Raw genomic sequence first — 19,668 nt, 5'->3', positions numbered from 1 at the left:
TACCTCAGCTTTCCTACAATTTCTGACAATCCTGTAGGTTTTGTCTGCCAGTGCAAACAACCTGCCATCACATCCCCAGGATCAGGGAAGATTTTAAATTTCAGTCAGCTTGGTCTTATTTGTTTACCTTAGCTAAAGATGAGGAGTTGTCAAACTACAAAATTTACATAGCTGTCAAGGATGTTTTTGAACATGCAAATCTGCAGTACCTTTTATCGCAAACATTGCAAAAAGCTTTAAAACCAGGACATATGAAATATGTATACTTTTTTTTTGTTTAAAAAAATCTATGTCAGCATATAGGCCTTCACCCTGCACATCAATGTATTGCTGTCTCTTTTGTTTTGTAGCCAAATGGAAACAATAAAGCATCAACAGCATTGTCAGCTCCTTCAATATATCTTGTTTCAGCCTTTTATTATATACAGGCATGAAGAATGTTATTCTTACTCAGTTCTTATTTTGCTTGGAAGCCTTGAAATTTTCTGACGATGTGATCTAATCTCATATACCAGGCCTAATTTACCCTATCAAGGAGGTATCCAAGAAAGGAGGGTGTACAAGACAGCTGCTTGTCTAACATCCTGAGGGATGATGAGCAGTCTGGAAGGTACTGGGTTCATTTATCAGTTGTCAGATAAACACTAGTCTTCCTCACTTGTGATCACACTGTCAACCCACAATCCAGAAAACACCTGGCTATGGCGTGTGCAGGACCTTAAAAGTGAGTAAAAGATGTCACCATCTCAGCACTTAATGCATGAGAAACTGTTTCAAATAACTAGATCATTATAGCAAACTCTTTCCAACAGCTATCACCACTAATTAAAGTAAGTTCATTTGGGCAAACAAGCACATTTAATATTAATGAACTTATAATAAAATGTTTTTAGGAAATGTGTGTGCAAGTGCCAAATTAATTTCATCTTTGGTGTTGTGAAACAAAGATGTATAAATGCATACAAAGTTTAAACTGATTTGGTTTACTTTAGGCTCACAGGCATCTTTAGCTTTTTTACTCAATGCTGTGCCCTCCTGTTTCTACACAGACCTCAGTGGCTTCTGATGCACACAGGGGCAGATGTGGTGCTGATTCTGTCAAGTCTGATGCTGAACTTTGAATTCTTCCAGCTGTGTTATAAACCACACATAAAATGGGTTTTGCACTCACAACAAAATTGTGCCTTTTTAATGAGAAAACACTCTTTGAGTTTTACCTGCCTAGGAGTTTTCTTGGTTAGAATTGGAGGTTTCATGGTAAATGGCCTACAAGAACAAGGGAAGATTTGAAATGGTAATGAAAGATCCAGACAAAAGAGGCTGAAGAATCTGTTGGAGAAACTGTGAATCAACCAAGATGCAGAGAAAGACAGTGAAAAGAGTACAAAATTTATCTCTACTGTGGTGTATTGCCTTCATCAGGCAGAAATGTTGAAGACTATTCCCTGCTTTCGAGCCTTTAGTTTAAGTTCATTTTAAGACATTTATTTTGAATAAGTGAGATCACTGTTCTAGTTCCAGGACCCCTATACAAAATACCATGCTTCACCACTTCCCACATGAAATAAACATACAGGAGCAAAACAGACAAGATTTCTTATTATATTTGGCAGTTAGTCTTATGACTCATTGCCAATATACATTTTTTCTAGAAACACATTGGTTATAGTATATATAGAATGTTAAAACTTTTAAATCCTAGAATATTGTAAGACTAAGATGAGCACAGCTATTTCCAGTACAGAAATACAGTTGTCAAAAAATAAGAGTGCCCTTTTACTTTTTTTTTAAGGACAAGAATCCTCTGTGCTCCGTCAGACATCTTCAAGTGGTTGTTGAAATGTATTATTCTGCATGTTTAATACCACATAGGACTCTGAAGAGATGAAGTTATACAATGCCTTAGGCAATTATGAACAAGGATTTTAGGGAAAAAGAAGGCTGCAATGTAGAGAATAAGCAGCATGATATAAGCAGAATATTCGATATTTAGGACAACAAAATGAATACCATGCTGTCTTGACTAGCACAATACAAGACATCATATCTTTTCTATGCATCTCAGATCTATTTATCTGAACCAGAAATGTTCAAATTCACTTATGAAGCTATTATTGATTTGTAGAATGTGACTTAAAATCTCAACAAACACTGAACAATCTGTGAGAAGCTCTTAAATACTGAACGTATGTAACTAGACATCTCAATTTAACAACCAGACATACATTTAACAGCATTAATAGCTAGGCACTTAATGGATCAATTCCCACTGTTTGTGTAATGTGAAAATAAAAAAGGCTTATTAAATGACAAGCTTTCCCTGGTTTGTGCTAATTAATTATATACTGCATCTGACTGGTAATTTAGTGGGAAAATGCAGCCCAAAACTATGGTTTCTGCTTGAACTTTGCCTCAGCACCACCTAATTCTGCTCAGAGTGCAGCTGCGACCTGCCTCTGAACGACAGCAGTATTAAATTAGAGCACAAGGCCATCAATTTAATAAGTACTGTAGCAGGTAATTTGAATAAGGACAGTATTAGTATTCTGACAGTGCACAACTAAAAGCAGCTGACCTTTCAGACCAGAGAAGATCCTTGAACACATCTAGCTGAATCGGTGAACACAATAATAATCTGACCATGTTAAGAGTGCCAAGAGAGACTTTTACAGCTCTGCACCCATTACTATATATCAGCTATTCTACAGTATATAAGAACACTTTATGTACAGAAAAACAAGGTTATAAATAGAACAAAGGCAATGTGAGAGATATATTTCAAGTGGCACATTTGAAAATTTTCCTTATTACCTTGATTTATGGTGTAAAGAATGTAAAATTAATCAATGCACATAAAAATGCACTATGAACACCCACATAACAACCCAGTGACTTTTTACCACAAATTTAGTACCAGGAAGAACACAGGTATGTGTTGTACAGTACAAGTAAAAGCACAAAAAATTATTTTGTCATTATATCTGTTCTAAAAACAGAAATATAAGAAGAATATAGCATTTTGTCAGGAGAAAGTGAATGTTTTTCAGCTAATTGACAAGGTTTTTTTGCGATTTATAACTACAGTAAAAAGTCCCTAACAACAGACTGTTGGTCAGTTGTCACAGTTCTAAGTGAAATTCCCTTAAATTCAGTGAATCCACTCTGAAAGGAATAAGGAGGCTTTTTTGCAAGGGTCTGCTTATAAAAATTAAAGATCACACATTGATAGCAACAGAAGAAACATCATGATCATACCCATATGACTGAGGGAAGAACAATCTATATGAAAAACAGAATAATGGTTTTTCTGGTTTGTTTATTTTGTGAGGAATTGGTGGCAGAGGGAGTTATTTTCTTTAACCATGTGAAGGGAAGGTTTTTAAAGAGTAGATAATACCAATCAATCAGAGATGTCTTCTAGAAGATCTTTTTAAATAGGGGTAGGGTTTTCCATACGGTCCTAACACCTATTAGTCAAAATGTCCCTTTAAGTAATTCTCAGAATTATATAGTGGAAAAGCACAGTATGGTACTAAAATGTCTCCAGAAGCTGGGACACACAGTAAAATCTGTCTTTTATTTCCTTCCTGAATTATACAGTTTAGGCCCTCAGGTCTGCCATATCCACCACTTATTTCAGAAATGGTCATGCACTCATGTACTGTCAGTGATCATACAAAAAACTGTTTACCAATGCATGACTGAAATGTTTAGCAATACTTGATGCTCCTCAAACTGGCAGGCCATTTATTTTAAATGACATAAACCTGTTTAACATGATTTTCCTAGATCTTAACATAGAACTGCACAAAAAAAAAGATTGAAGTTTAAAGGCAACTGTTCTGTGGACATATGAATTGCTAAATAGGTATGAAAGAATTGATATTTCTTTTGTGTCACAGTGCCCATTGGTTTTTGTAGCATTGCTTGCAAATATTTGACACAGTCTGAGCTTTTAAACCTGTCATCACAGCAAACAGATGTAAGTTCATTTTGGACGTTTACCTTTTATCCTCCCAAGCTGGAGCTAATGAGAGCCACCCATTCAGGTTGGAAGTAAGACTCAGTAGAAGAGTTATGCATATTTATGCAGACTCCTGGAAACTGACAGAGTTTTTCACATCTCCTCAGAAACCAGTTCAGAGTTTCAGACCATTTTTACTTTCCTTAGTACTGCAGGAAAATGGACCGAATTTGGAGGGACAATTGATATTTCAGTACTACTACAATACTGAACACTTTTTTCATGGCAGTAACCAGGCATACATCATATTGACAGACAATTTACAAAATGGTATTGTTCAGTTAAAATATGCATAAAGCATTGTGGGCTATATGAAATATTTATGTACAGATGCAAATAGCAGGTTAGAGGACCCCTCTGGGGCAGAGGGAGTCCGGTCTGGAAGGAACACAAAAACAACATGGAGGATAAAAAAGCTGATATGAAACCGGGGAGGTGACTTGCTGACTATAAAATAATGCAATCCTCACCTGTGGTTTCACAAAGTCCCACAGTATTCCCACCATGAAATTTTTTCATCTATACATATTTCAGATTAAAACAAGGATATTGTCCCAGATTGCAAGTTTAACAAGTATGAAAGTGAACTCTTTGGTGGGAGGAAAAAAGGCTCAATATTAGAACAAAATATTTAAAAAGAGACCAAGACTGAATGACAAGCAGGACCATGTGACTCCAGGTTTGTTTGCTTGTCCATCCTAAATTCTAGTCTAATTCATGCCTTTACTTAGTAAGAGGTTAAATGCAATGGATATATCTGTACCCAGCCTATCTGTAATGAAAAGATCCATGAAAATAAGGATTGATAATATTAGAATAAAGGAGGAAGATGAGAAAGAATGAGATATGTAGGGGATTGAGATATCTAAGGAAAAAAATATTCCTTTCGTCGCCCATCTCTTTCAGCCTGTGCAGATTCTGCAGTTGCCCAACATCAGACAAGATTTCTCTCAGTTTCCAGGGCTAAATTAATGCTGGAAACTTAAAATCATGAAGTAGACTTGTAAATCAGCATTTTTCAGAAAAAAAAAAGTTTTACAAACTCATTTGAGTTTCCTCTCTAATATACTCATCCTTCATACCTCTTTACTTTTGTCTTTTCTTATTTCCTACAGTTTAAAAAAAAGGTATTATTACATGCTTAAGCCACAGAGGACTGAGTGCAATTTAAAATGTTACACAAAAGACACACCGCAAGGTATTTCCAATAAACTTACACTATATAAAAATGGAGGGTAAATGGGACATGATTCATTCACAAATAGAGCCTTTAGTCTGATTTGTGGTGGTAAGCATGCTGTCATACGCTAAGAATACATTAAATTACCTTTTCTGCAATTATTAAAATTCCTTCTCCACCTTACAAGTGAAATTAATTTCAAGTGCAAATAAACTCCCCAGTGAGCTTTCCCATCAAATATTTCATAACTAAAAAGTTTAAATACATCTGCTAAAAGGGGACAAGTAATAGTATAATCCATTTTATTTTAAAAAGGCATGCGATTTCAGAAAGTACTAATACTAATAATATAACCACCTTGTTTAAGTGTGATGCTGTAAAATACCTTATCTGCCAGTTTACATATCTAACGTCTACAGTAGCTGTACATACAGATGGTATTGCTTAACAGAAACTGCTTAATTTTAGAACTGTAGTGTTTGAGATCAGTTTTAAAACATCCAAGCAGAAAATGATAATTACTGCAATAAATACTGATTTTCTTCAGGGCATCCATGTCATGTTAGAAAAACATTCAGTGTCTTAGCTGTGCTTAATTAGGCAACTCATGTTTTCACTAACTGAAATGGGGAAAAAGTAGTCTATAAATTTGTTAATTAACTAAATGTATTCTGGCATTTCTGATATAGCTACAGTTCTGGAGAGAAGGAACCTAAAGGGTGAAATCCCACTATATAGTATAGTAGAAATATAATGATGAACCTATCTTTCCAGACAAATATATTATTTTTCATTGCTAAACCTGAAGCTCTCACAAAATATACAATGACAACCAGATCTTCTTCTCCACTAGCAATATATCTTTTAGAAATATTTTTAAGGATGAGATTACTGGCTGCAAGGGTAAAAGGTGTTGAAGTAGGAACAGTTTCAGAATGTTTCAGTATAAAGCAAGTTTTGCATCCATTCCTGAATATAGCAGAAATAGTAATTTTGGTGGCTGGCTTTTTGGCTGGCTGGCTCTTTTGGTCTCACTCCCTTGTCATTGAATTCCAGACACTTTGGATGTGAGTGCTTTGAAGATTTCAGCTCTGGCACTACTGCTGTATTGACAGGACTTTTTATTGCTTCAGCTGACTACTGCAAAGGAAGGCTGTGACTGGAAAAACTTCCTGTTGGTGTAAGGACTAGTCCCGCACCAGGACTTGTAGGTCACAAGTTTGAATGGATCTGTGTTCAGTGGAAAGCCAGTACTATATCACAGTATGGTATTTTTATAAGGACAGTAAAACAATTTAATTGTTTTTGTTTCTGCACTTAAGCAAATAAGAGAATCCCATTCCCTTTACTTCTTACAGTAAATGACCTCTCATTCCTGCTTCTGTGCTAAGGAAATTTAATGAGGTTTTTACATTCATTGTATAATAGAATTAATCTTATCTGAATCCAGCCTTGATAGTCCCAGTCATGCTTGCACCTTAGTAGGAGCTCTGCTAGTCTTTAATTATCTTTTCCTCTTCATCCATATTCCTTTTCACACAATAAATATCTTTAATGCCATCAATGACAGACTCTCTTTGGCCCTCTTATTTCTGTGACTCACCACAGGAGGAAAAAGCTAATCCTCATATACATCCCTATTCCTTGGCTCTACATTAGTGCTTCTTGGGAAAGAGCTCTCTAAAAATGCTGAAAGGCATTAAAAGTGTTAAAAATTAAGACTAGACTGAGAATCAAGTAGAAAATGGCTAACATAACAGAAAACTATTAATGAAATCCTGAAAAAACTCACATCTTGAATATGACTTAAAATCTAGTCACCATGACTCAGAAAACCATCAAAAAGCAAGGTAGGACTATGGACAAAGAAAAGATCCAATGCAGGGAAAATTTTCAGTGGGGAAACGCATAGTAGGTTAGGAATGTATCAGGAAAAAAGAACCTAAAAGTAACAAGATGGGGGATCATACAACAAAAATCACTGAAGTCAATAAGAGTACACTGAGATGTTTAGAGAATAATTAATAGCTATTTCATCCTGAGAACTACTAGGCATTTAGAGAACCAGTATTAGCACAAATGGAAGTAACCAAGTGCATTATGCAAACAAACAGAACCAATCTTTGGCTCAGGATACAGTCAAGTACAAAGAGATTCCAAAAGGTTTCCCAGGGCATAAGACCGGGTTTGCATCCTTCTGGATGTCCACTTCTCAACATAACATTACCATGGTCAAATAAAACTGCGAGGAAAATCTGTCCACATGGCTGTGCCATAATTTACCAATACATGGTCAAACACAATAAATGATTGGAATTTTCTCTAGAAATTAAAATGTCAGGTTTTAATGACTATTGTTTATGTTTTATTGCAAAGTATGAATTAATGGAATTATCTTTCTTCAAATACTTGAAGTTTTCTTTTCTCAAATACTTGAAGTTTATAATCATGATCCAGGTCTCAAACTCATTTTATTAATTCACAATAAAACAAAACAACAAGCCACAAACATTATATGTGCTTGAATTCAGACCTTGGATTTATCATTCAGTGACTGTTGAAATCATCCTATTATATGTGCTTGAATTCAGACCTTGGATTTATCACTCAGTCACTGTTGAAATCATCCCAGTCCTGCCATCATACTAATAACTCTGGCATCATTTTTCATTAGGTCCTCTTCCTATGGCTTCAATTCTAAACTTTAACTAAGTGTGCTGATTTTTCCTGCCTAGGGAAAAATCTCCAATATACTGTCTAATCTATTCATCCTCATAAACCATCTCACATCCTGATTACTGGGACATCTTCTTCCATCACACTGTTAAATAAAACCTTGTCCCCTTCATATCCTCCAGGATGCCACTGGAAAGATACAATGTATTACTTTTTACATGTGATCTTTGTCTTTTTATAATACAAACAACCCATAGTATTATTGCTAATAAAAAATAATAATAATATCATGGTAAATATAAGAATAATACTCAAAAATAATTACACAGAACACACTACAACGCACAAATCTCAAACAAATATCTACTCTCCTTTCAGTTTTATTAAGGTAGACCCAAAAAATTACTTGAATATCTTTCCCGCTGACAATGGTTCTCACAAGAGGAGAAGCCCCTATCTTCCAATCTTGACTGGCCCAAAGACCCTATAACAGGCAATTAAAAAGTGTGTAAGGATTTTCCTAAGGATTGCCTTATGCTGTTCTAGTTCTTGGGTTTAACTGAAGCCCTCAGACCAATAAAAGACAAATATTCATTGAAAAGGGAATACTTTTTATTTTGGTATTTCTTCTTGCTTTTAAGAATGGTTTTAGAACTAAAGAGTCAAAGAACATTTTGGATTGTAAGGGATGTTTAAAGGTCCTTTAATGCAACTCCACTGCCATGGGCAGGAACACGTTCCACCAGATCGGGTTGCTCAAAACCCCATCCTGCCTGGGCTTGAACACTTCCAGCCAGGGCAGCCACAGCTTCTCTGGGTAACTTGTTTTACTGCCTCACCACCCACACAAAGAATTTCATACTACACTTTAATATAAACCCTCCCTCTTTCAGTTTAAAGCCATTGCCCCTTATCCTATCACTCCATGCACTTCACAATAGTCCCTTTTCTGGTCTCCTGTAGTGTCTCTAGGCACTGGAAAGGGCTAAGGTGACACCAGAGCCTTCCCTTCTCCACCTGAACCCCAATTCTCTCAGCTTGTCTTCATATCAGTGGTGCTCCAGTCTTCTGATCACCTTTGTGTCCTACTCTGGACTAATTCCAACAGACCCTTATGCTGCAGAGGTGGATGTAGTATTCCAGATGGGGTCTCAGAGTAGAGGAGCAGAGTAAAGAATCACCTGTCTGGCCCCACTGTCCATGCTTCTTTTGATGCACACATTTGGCTTTTTGGGCTGCAGGTGCACCTTGATACCTCATGTCCTGTCTCTCGTCCACCAGTAGCCTCAACTCCTTCATCTCAGGGCTGCTCTTGATTTGTACATCCCCTGGCTGTTACTGGAAATCTCCCTGACCCATGTGCAGGACCTTGCATTTGGTCTTGTTGAGCTTCATGAGGCTCACATAGATCCACTTCTCCATCTTGTTAAGGTCTTTCTGAAGTCCTTCCACCACAGCAGCAGCACCCTTCATCTTAGTGCTGTCTGCTGAAGCTTTCTTAGAGTGTGCTCAATCCCACTTTGTATGCAATTGATGAAGATATTAGAAAGTATTGGTCCCAGTACAGAATCTTGAAGGCCTATTTGTTCTTGAAAGACTATTTGTTCCTGATTTCTACGTGAACACTGAGCCATTGACTGCAACATATTAGAAAAGGCCATCCAACCAGTATCTTATTATTCTAGCAGTCCATCCATTAAACCCATATTTCTCCTATTTATAGGTATGCATGGTCCATGGGAGCATACCAAAGCTTTACAGAAGTCTAGGTAAATGACATCCACAGCTGTCTCCTTGTCCACTGATGCAGTCATTTCATTGTAGAAGACCTGTAGATTAATAAGGCACAACTTGACCTTGGTGAAACCATGTTGGCTGTCTCTAATCAGCTACTTTTCTTTCAGCATATCTACCATGAGGATCTGTTGCATGATCCTACTGGGCATGGAGGTAAAAATGACTAGTCACTTTTAATATTTCTAAGGGTTCTCCTTTTTTAACTCTTTTTAAAATGAACATGATTTTCCCCTGTTTTCAGTCATGAGTGACTTCACCTGATTGCCACAAGTTTTCTAATATGATAAGGAACTTGGCAACTACATCATCAGGACCCTAGGATGCACCTCATCGGGTGCCGTGGACTTCTGTATTCCTCAGGTGGTCTTGAATCTCATTCCACTTACAGTGGGAAGGAATTAATCCCCCAAATCCCTGCCTTGACATTCAAGGGTTTGAGGGCTGTGGGAAGAGAGATTATCACTGAAGACTGAGGTAAAATATTTTTGAGTACCTTGTCCTTCTTTTTGTCAGGTCTTACTAGTTCTTCTGTCTTACTTAGCAGTGGGATATATTTACTTAAGCTGCATAAACCAGTAATGGAGGGAAAGATCTTAAATCAAGTGCACTAAGAAAGAGAACACAATAAATGATAGTGAACACAATTTACAACTTTTCAATTAGTAAATTGCATTTCTTAAACTAGACAATACACACATCTTTGTCTCTAAGCATATAACTAAATGAAGAGTAAAATTATATGTAATGAATTGATAACATTGTAAGTCACTGAAAATTAGAGGTTTAAAGTGTAGCTGGTTGAACAACTCTGAGATCTTATCACTTTGTAATTTTAAAAATCGAAGTAATAAAGCTTCTTAGGCTACCTGAAAAAAATAGTTCTGGGGAAATTTAATGCACTGGTGTGAGACAGCAACAATTATGAAAAAAAGAAGTATGAAAAAAAGAAGTGTAAAATTAGCTTAGGTAAACCTGTGGGCAAGATGCTTTCCATGGAACAAAAATGCCTTTAACAAAGCCATTTTTAAAACTATTCATATATGGCTATTTCTGTTCAGAATTAGATAAAAGCAAAAAATGAGGTGCTAAATAGGAATAATATAAAAAAAATCATAATATATTAAAACCAGAATTTTCATAATAACCTTTTCTAGTATTGTATTCCAGGTGTTGGGATGCAGGTCATATAGCACCAAGAGACATAACTGGTAAACCAACAAGTCAACAGAAAGGTTACAAAATTATCTTAGATCCTTATGATACCTAAACCAAGAATAGAAACAGGAAATGATCCTATAAAAATTTTGTTTATTTCATTATTGAGATAAATTTTTGATGTCTCTAAATTAACTCTTTCCATTCTAAATGTCTTAGACAGATCAGTCATTTCCTAGGAACTATCAGAAGCTTTACTTCATACAATTTTTCACAACAGCTGTGATTAAAAAAATAAACCTCAGAAGACATGAAAAGAAAAAAATCACCATAACAGGTCAGACCAAAGTTGTCTCTATCACAAAAACATGTCCCTAGTACCACCTCTAGCGGAGGAAGGGTACATGAGGAAGTGTACGTGAAACAGGAGATTAATGGAGAAACCCTGGTATGCCATTGCATCTTTCAGCAGTTGCATCTTCTTAACTGAGAGTTACATTCCAATCATATTTACTAGCCATGAGGATTCGTAAACTTAACCAAATCTAACCTATCACTACCTTTGTCTCCATGATAGCCCATGGCAATGAGTTGCACTACACATTTCAGAGATACATGAAAATTACTTCCTTTGTTAATTTTCAACCTGCTACCTGAATACTTCTTTCAATAAAAGAAGCAGAAAAACACAATTAAACTGAAAATAATTTTTTTGTGTACCCTACTAGTCTTCTGCAGCAGTAATAACCTTCAGCTGCTAGAACAACAGCAGATGTACAGTAGATGTGTTTTATCATGTTGTAGTTACCTGGGGACTATCACCTTCCAGATTAGTAACAATACACCACATCACAAGATGGAGACTTTAGAAACAAATGATAAAACCAAAACCAACTAAAACAACTCTCTACTATAAAGACTTCAAGACACAATAAGTTGTTTCAGCGCTTTCCTAATTCCAATAGGAGGACTGCTTTCCAGCTACAGAGAGAATTTTGAGTTCATAAGCATGAAAAAGGATAGTGAAGTGAAGTGTCCCCACCAGCCTCAAATCCTGCACTTAATTCCAGACCAGCACAGCACCTCTGTTATCCCAACCCCTGCACCATGACAGAGAGAGGATGGACAGCTGTGTGAGGCAGTGCAGTGGTTTTCATTTTGTGAACAAATGGGGCAAGAGGGAGAGCAAAACTATTTCTAATTGACACCTGTATGTGGAATTGGGGCTTAGAGGTGAAAGGCTAGTGTGGTAATTCTCTATTGCAGTCCGGCTCCAGCTACTCTTATTTCTGGATCTAGATGGATAATGACAGGGCTATGGGAAGGAAAAAATGATGAGGTCTGAGCTATACTATTAAACATGGGAAAATAATCCCTTTTAGCTAGTGAAAAAGTACAAGGAGAAAAACAGGGCAAGAAAAAAATAATTATTTTATCCAGTAATCACATGATGGCATGCATTGCTCCAGGTCCAAACTACTTCATCAGAGTACAAAAATAACCTTTTCAAAATCAGAAGGACTAAAGAAGCAAAAACATCACCCATTCAAATATACTAAAAGGCAAGAAGACTTATTTGAAATAGACACCATAAAAAAAAATAAAATATATATATATATATACCCTCTTGAGTGAGAAACAAAACCCAAACTGAGTTGCCCTGACTCTGCACATCAGAGTGGTTACTGTTTCTACATCACATATTTCTTTACCAGATAAGATTAAGATTATATTCCACATAAGCTTATGTTAGGTTGTCAAGTGGCATTCCTCATGATGATAGTACGTAATGGAGTAGAAAACTAGTGTATAAAAATTGACAGCATCTTAAAAAAGTCACAGAAAGCAAGCTACCTTGTAACAGACAGAAAATTTTCTTGTCTCAGATGAAGAATTCTGAAAAGAGAGTCTGATACATGGAACAGACTGTCCCTGGAAGTGGTGGAATTACCACCCCTAGAAGTGTTCCAAAGGCTTGTGGATGTGTCACATGGAGACATAGTTTATTTGGTGAACATGGACGAGCTGGGTTAACAGACTTAATTTTATATGGGGCAGATAAAGAAAATAAATTAATAAAGTGTTTATTTATTAATAAATTAATAATTATTTCTTTATTAATAAATTAATTTATATGAACCAAACTTCAGAACTTCATTTACTACAGTTACAACAGAGTGATTTTGTATGCTACTGCAGCAGCTGTCTAAGTTTACTTATGATATTCTAAACACTAACCATGGTTTTTTTTCAGTTTGTTATCCATGTCCAAACAAAATTTTGTCAAAACACAGCATACCATCTACTAGCAGAGAGGCAAAAATTTTTCAGGAAAGGAGGGATTGTTAGGATTTGGAAGGAAATCTGTGAGCTGGCAAAAATTATGTTGTACTTTATTGCCTCACTGGAGTAATGCATTTCTCAGGTGTTTAGAACAGAAACAAGTTTTACAACTCTGTGGCCTGAAGAGTTTCTAAAGGCAAAGTATATGTAGATCTAACCACAGGCTACCAACAGCTATCAACAGGAGTCAAATTACAATCCCCTCGGAAAGGTAGCTATAAAATCTATCATTTTACAAGGGAATTCAGTATAGGAAGAGAGGAAAAGAGACCAGGAAGCTGCATCATCCCATAGCTGCTGTACAGCACCTGGCCTGTAACAGCAGGTCCTGCTTTCCACGCTGTTTATAGCTGAGCAGCTAAACCATTAATTAAATTTATACAGTGTAATGGAGGAAAAAAAATGGTCAACAGCAAATTCATTCAGAGTAGGGTTTCTTATGAGGACCAGATTCTAAGGGAAAGAGGCTGAAGAGACGTACTGTAGTATTGTACTTCCCTGGCACTGCCAGCTACCACAGGTACTCAGGAAGTGTTTATATACATGCCTTCATGTACATTTTAAAGCCTTAAATACACTAAAAAGCCATTTATCATTTCTCCACTGCATGAGAATTTGAGCTGTAAACTTAATCATGTCAGAAAAAGTGAGGGGTTTTGTCTGTTTTGACCCTGGTGCCTCTGAATGCCAACAAGAATAGCTATCCTCTCTTAGTCAGTTTAGCTCCTCTGGGATTAGCCTTCACATGCCACAAAATCCCATGCAGCCTACCACACTCATTGTGCACTCTGCTGAGTACCACAGGGAAGAAGTTCTGCTTGTTCACCCATTTGTTATCAAATACTGACCAGGGTAAGATTTCTTACGTATCCCATATCCCATATCTTTTGGTTTTTTGTGGTTTATTTTCTATGGGTGTTTTTTAAATTTTTGTGGCATGTTTTTTTTTGTATTTTGGTTTGTTTGTTTTGTTGGTTTTTTTTGTGGCTGGTTGGTTGGGTTGTTTGTTTGTTTTGTGGCAGGGGAGGGGAGGATGTTGGTTGGTTGGTTTTGGTTTTGATTTTGATTTTTTGATTTGTGATTTTGGGGCCTTTGGGAGGTTTTTTAGGGTTTTTTGGTTTTTTTTAGTTTTTAGGGTTTTTTGGTGCTTTATCTTGGGATTTTTTGGCAGTGATGGAGGGCCAGGCGGTGTTGAGCAAACCTACAAATGCTAGAAAATTTTCTCCTTGGTATAGATGAAAAGCTTGTATTTCATTCCAAATGTACAGTAGACATTGATGTAAACATCTCTTGGTGAAATCACAATGTGATCTAGCTAGGATTAGCTATCATTCCATATACATGTCTTTGTTGCTATACATTTCTGTCCAGAAAAGAAAGATTAAGTTTGAGAGAGTCCTGGATCACCTCAACGTTCTTTCCATCTCTCTCTTGTGGCCACAAGAATGCAATTTCCCTATCTATCTATCGTATTAAGATCTAGTTTTAGTATTTAGAGTGTATGCATAAATACTTAATAAATAGTTCTAAATCTTTTTTATTATAAACCAGGTAAATACATTTTTTTGGCATAGAAATTCTTCAGAAATGGTTGATCTTGCATTGCTAACAAAATATAATAACATATTTACCAAACACTAAGATATATCTTAACTTACTAAATTTCTCTAAGTTATTTCTATCTGCTCTCAAGCATGAATAAGTTTGTACACATCCTTAGCTGGTCCTATTTGCATACACTGTTTCTGGGGAAGGGTTAATTACTGCTCATTGTGAATCAGAATGGAATATCCTTACCATTATATTGAATGTCAAAAGTAATTTAAGAAAGTGAACTGGGAAGAAAAATTTGTCTTCTAGATGAAATATATAATCTATTTATGAATGAAAATCTGAAAAATATGAGTTAAATTCTAAATACAATATACCTAGAATCAGCTATCCTCCTTCACAGTTTAACCAAATGAAATCATAAAAACACCTATATTCTTATGCAATATTTGCAAGACTATGAGAGTAGTGTATGCCTTATACTAATGCTAAAGAGAATATCTCTAAATTGGTTCACTTGGTTTCTGCATTAAAAAAAAAAGAAAAAATAAATCAGCATGTTTGTGTGCAGAAATTAGACTTGTACAAAGAAATCAGATTCTTAGCTAGTCCTACACCTGTTGGCATTCATTTATTTGAATACATGAATTTTGTTATTTGGTGCAGATATGCTCACAATATACCACTCCCAGTGATATTCTCATCTCTCATTAAACAACAAAAGAAACAGTGTTCAGATTTAACTCATTATTTCTTATTATTGTAAGAAATAGTACTATTGTACTATTTCTGTACTATTGTAATATGACTTATTTCACAAATACTAACTTATTAATTATTAAGGAGTTATACTACTGTTTTTGTTTTGAAACATCTCAGGTACACAGGTATGAGTCAAGAAATCCACAATGTTTTCCAGAGTATTAGAAGTTTTTTCCTAATCTCTTTATAAAACATTTTTTGTGTATCACCTTTTCTGAAAACATTGTGGTATCAAATATTTCCAGTAAAGCTTCTTCTCAGAGTGACTTTTGCCCAGAGAATTAAAAGATGATGTGAAGAAAATGGCACAATAAACAATAGAGATAGAGCATTTGGTCACATGAGGAGACTGAGCCGATAAATAGAAATTCACTACAATTCACTAGGTTACTAATAAATATGCAGGCACTAATATTTACTGGGCAATGCTAAATATGTAAGTTTCATAACATTGACCAACAGAAAAAGATTTAAGTTGAAAACAGAGTTTTTAGGCAATAAACAAGAAGAAGCAGTTTTTTAATGCCACAATGTATAAACAATCAAAATCTTACTACAAATGAGTGAGAGGTTAATCTCACTCTTAAAGGTTGCACATTGTCTATGGTCCTTGGAATCTACTACCGTATATGTATTTGACAAAGTGAATTCCCCAAAGAAAGTATTTTTACGAGTTAGGAAGATTTCAACAAAAGGGTCTCAGTGCAAAGATGGGAAGTTTGTAGTTAAACTACTGGGAGCACAGCTCTGGTCCATCCTGAAAGGGCTGCAGCACCCAGGAGGCCCCTGCAGAGGGGACACAGTGTATGTCTAATCCAGAGGTTGTGGCACATCCAGAGGTCACAGAGTAGCAGACACAGGTCAGTAGGAGGCTGTTCTCTAAGCACATTGCCACAGGCCATTTTAACCATCATTTTCCTTTCTACCTGTTTGTATCTATGCACAGGCCAAATATATCTTATGAGTCATGAAGTGCACATATTTTTAAGCATGTACCTTGGGGTGCAAAGGAGAGCTGAGGGAACAGCAATAACAGTAAAACCTGCAGCAACAAGTATGTGTTAGTCTGACACTAATGGGTACAGTATGGATTTTGTGTCATTTTGCCAGAATGGAGTAGGAGTGTCAAGGTAAAATTCAATTTACTGCTATACTCTTGCAAGAATATCTGCATAACAAAAAGGTCAAGTGGCCCAAAAGAATATCTTTTAAAGTATTAGAGCTGAATGGCTGTGCACAATCTACCTAGCAAAACTCACTATATCCCATCCAGTCTACCCCCGCATTAAATAAAATGGACTATATTCTGCTTCTCTGATCTTTTAAGTTACTCTTTCTTTTATTAGAAAATTAGAAGTGAAAATGGATCTAGAAGAGATGATTTGTGACAGCCGTGGCAGATTGTGCATCTGACAAGTGTAAGCTCTAAGAATAAAAGAGCTTTTGATAATTTTATTCTAAGTGACATTCAATGGGATTTAGGTTTCTACATTACTCAGACACTTTTGAAATTTTTCTCCATAAAAGGAAAAATTCCTTTTATGAAGAAGAGAATATTTAAATCCTAGCTCCAAGCTGCAACAGTTGTCTCAGGGAGGCTTCAAGATGTAACAGTGGCTCATACCAGAAATGACACAGCAAAAAAGCCTGCCAAGCCAAGGCAAAACCTTCCCTACTTCTGCCGCTCAGATAAAGACACTCATTCAGACTATGAGATGTTTGGGATCCTCAGTTTTGATGGCTGATTCACCCTCCTACTGAATGTTAATGAAGCATAGATCAGAACTATACTGTCTCCTTTTAGACCTGGAAGTTGGAATGAAACTAATAAATGTGGAGGAAGAAACAATAAAATCATGAAGACATGAAAATTACTGAAAAAAAATCAGTATGCTGACATTAGTGCATAAGTGGATGATATGTTGTTACGTTGTTAGTTTATTTTTAAAATACCTAAATAAATTGCAATCCACTCTGACCTTTCTTCAAGGATTAAAAACATGCTTATTTCCTGCTGGCAACTTCCAGAATAAAAGTGCTGTAGAAAAAAGTCAGGTGGTGCAATCACATTTAGATAAGATGCATAAACAAAAACATTTATGCTACCCATAAAAATCTTAATCTTCTCAGGTCCCTTTGGAACTGTTTCTTGTTGCTCTTTGCCCTGTAAAGCTACTTACGCAAGTATAGAGATGTTGTAAGGTTTGGACAAAGTCTCTTTAACCAAAGATGAAAGTCTGTGCAGGTGGAAACATGGTAGATATTTTCAAACTAAAGTGTTTAGCCACACAGTTCCCATTGAAATTAATTAGAAGTGAGCAGATTATTCTCTCACCTTGCTTAAAGAAGCCTCAAGCACATAGCATTAATGAGTAAAGGGATAGGAGGAGAAGAAGAAAGTGAAAGCCCCATAAACTTTTTAAAAAGAAATAGTGTAAGCTGAATGTGTGTTGTAAGAGCCAAAAGATTTGTATGTTTTCTGTAATTTAATGTATACCAATACACAAAGCTTATTAAGGGTACTCAAGCCTCTTGGGTTACTTTAGAAGCATGAATTATTTCATAAACATACCCTGTAGCTCAAGGTGTATGAAGGCACACAAGAGGGAAAATAAAGGAAGGCAATAAACAGCAAAAAACTTGCAAATTGAAATTTAAGGCTGTAATATCTCCTAATTTTTCTCTCAGAGACTGGTATAAAGCCAAGTATTAAATATCAGCTTTATTACTTGCAGTATAAGTTAAATACAGATATACAATGGTATTCCCTTTCTTGGAAATTCAATGCCAGTCATATTGAATATATTTGCAGTTCAAAGCTATGAAGATCAGGTTCCCGAAAAATGCCTTACCCGTTAATTGGCCAGTCAAAAGGCTGCCTTTTGGTAATTTCCTATTTCCATTGGGATATACTGGTATATTTTCATATTTAAAAGATTTAGTTATAAATCAAAGGATCATCATCCTCATCTTTAAAAATAACCTACTTCCCAAAAGGAGTATCATTGCCACTGGATTATCTCTGGAAGCATTGCCTTACACATGGCTTTCTATGGAAACTCATGATCTCTTTCCAGCAGCCACCTCAGGTAAGGAGAAAACTGATGGATATTGCACTCATATTCCCTGTTACTTTGAAACTCATGCAGAAACTTTAAGTCCCAAGCCTTTCAATTACCCCAGTTTGCTTTGAAATAAATAATGTTGAATGGTCAATCAGAAGTCAAGTAAGATATTAATTTCTGTTTTGTGTAAAGAAAAAAGCAACAACCTCTGGTACTAGAATATTTTTTACTAAACATATATTTTTTACTAAACATATATTTTTTACCTAATTTTTCACAGCAATAAAAATGAATGTGTTTTTCCTCTTAAAATTTATAAGTGCATCTAACCAAAAGAGGGGAGACCTTATCAAGCAGTAGAGAATGTAACAGTGTATTCATTTAAGGTATTTTTAAGGTTTTTTCTATTAAAAAAGGATTCTTCCAAAATAAGGCAGGGCCTCAAATTTTCTTCTTCCTTTCTTGTTTTCCTTCTTTTCTGGAAAGTTGACTTTATTTTTGGAAATCCAGCGCTCACAAAAAAAAAAACCAAAAAACCTGAAATAAGTCTTATGGCTTTCTATGTCAAGTTCTATGATGATATGTATTATTTTCATTGGTAGAAGCAGGAGGCACTTCAGACCCTCCTTCAGAAACATGACACTGTCTTGATCTCTGTGTCCATGCTATTGTTTTTATTCACCTTTTGCCTGATAATTACAGCATCACAAAGGATGGCTATCTAACTAAAAGATAAACAAATTTACTTTAAGGAGCCAGACATTCAGTCTACCATGGCAGGTTCTGATGATGCAAATACAGAATGGCTTTTTGCAGGCTTTTAAGTTAATACAGAGCTCCTTATAACCATCAGTCTATGGGGCCACACTTTCACGGATCAGACCTATATTCTTGGTTATGCTTTGTGCGCTACCGTAGTTGGTTATGCTAATGAATTCCAAAATAATGTACAAGGAAAATGAGCAGAAATATGTAAGAAAAAGGAGGTAGTCCTTTCCAATTTGTTGTTCTAAATTCCCCTAGTTTCTTGGCTCAGGGTGACCGCCTGTCCTAACCTGCATATGTAGAGAGGGGAAAAGTTCAAATATACCCGGGACAAGATTAAGACACAAAAG

This window comes from Molothrus ater, chromosome Z (assembly GCF_012460135.2).
Source record: "Molothrus ater isolate BHLD 08-10-18 breed brown headed cowbird chromosome Z, BPBGC_Mater_1.1, whole genome shotgun sequence".
Classification (NCBI taxonomy): Eukaryota; Metazoa; Chordata; class Aves; order Passeriformes; family Icteridae; genus Molothrus; species Molothrus ater.
The sequence above is the reverse complement of the archived record's forward strand: the minus strand, read 5'-3'. Positions refer to the sequence as shown.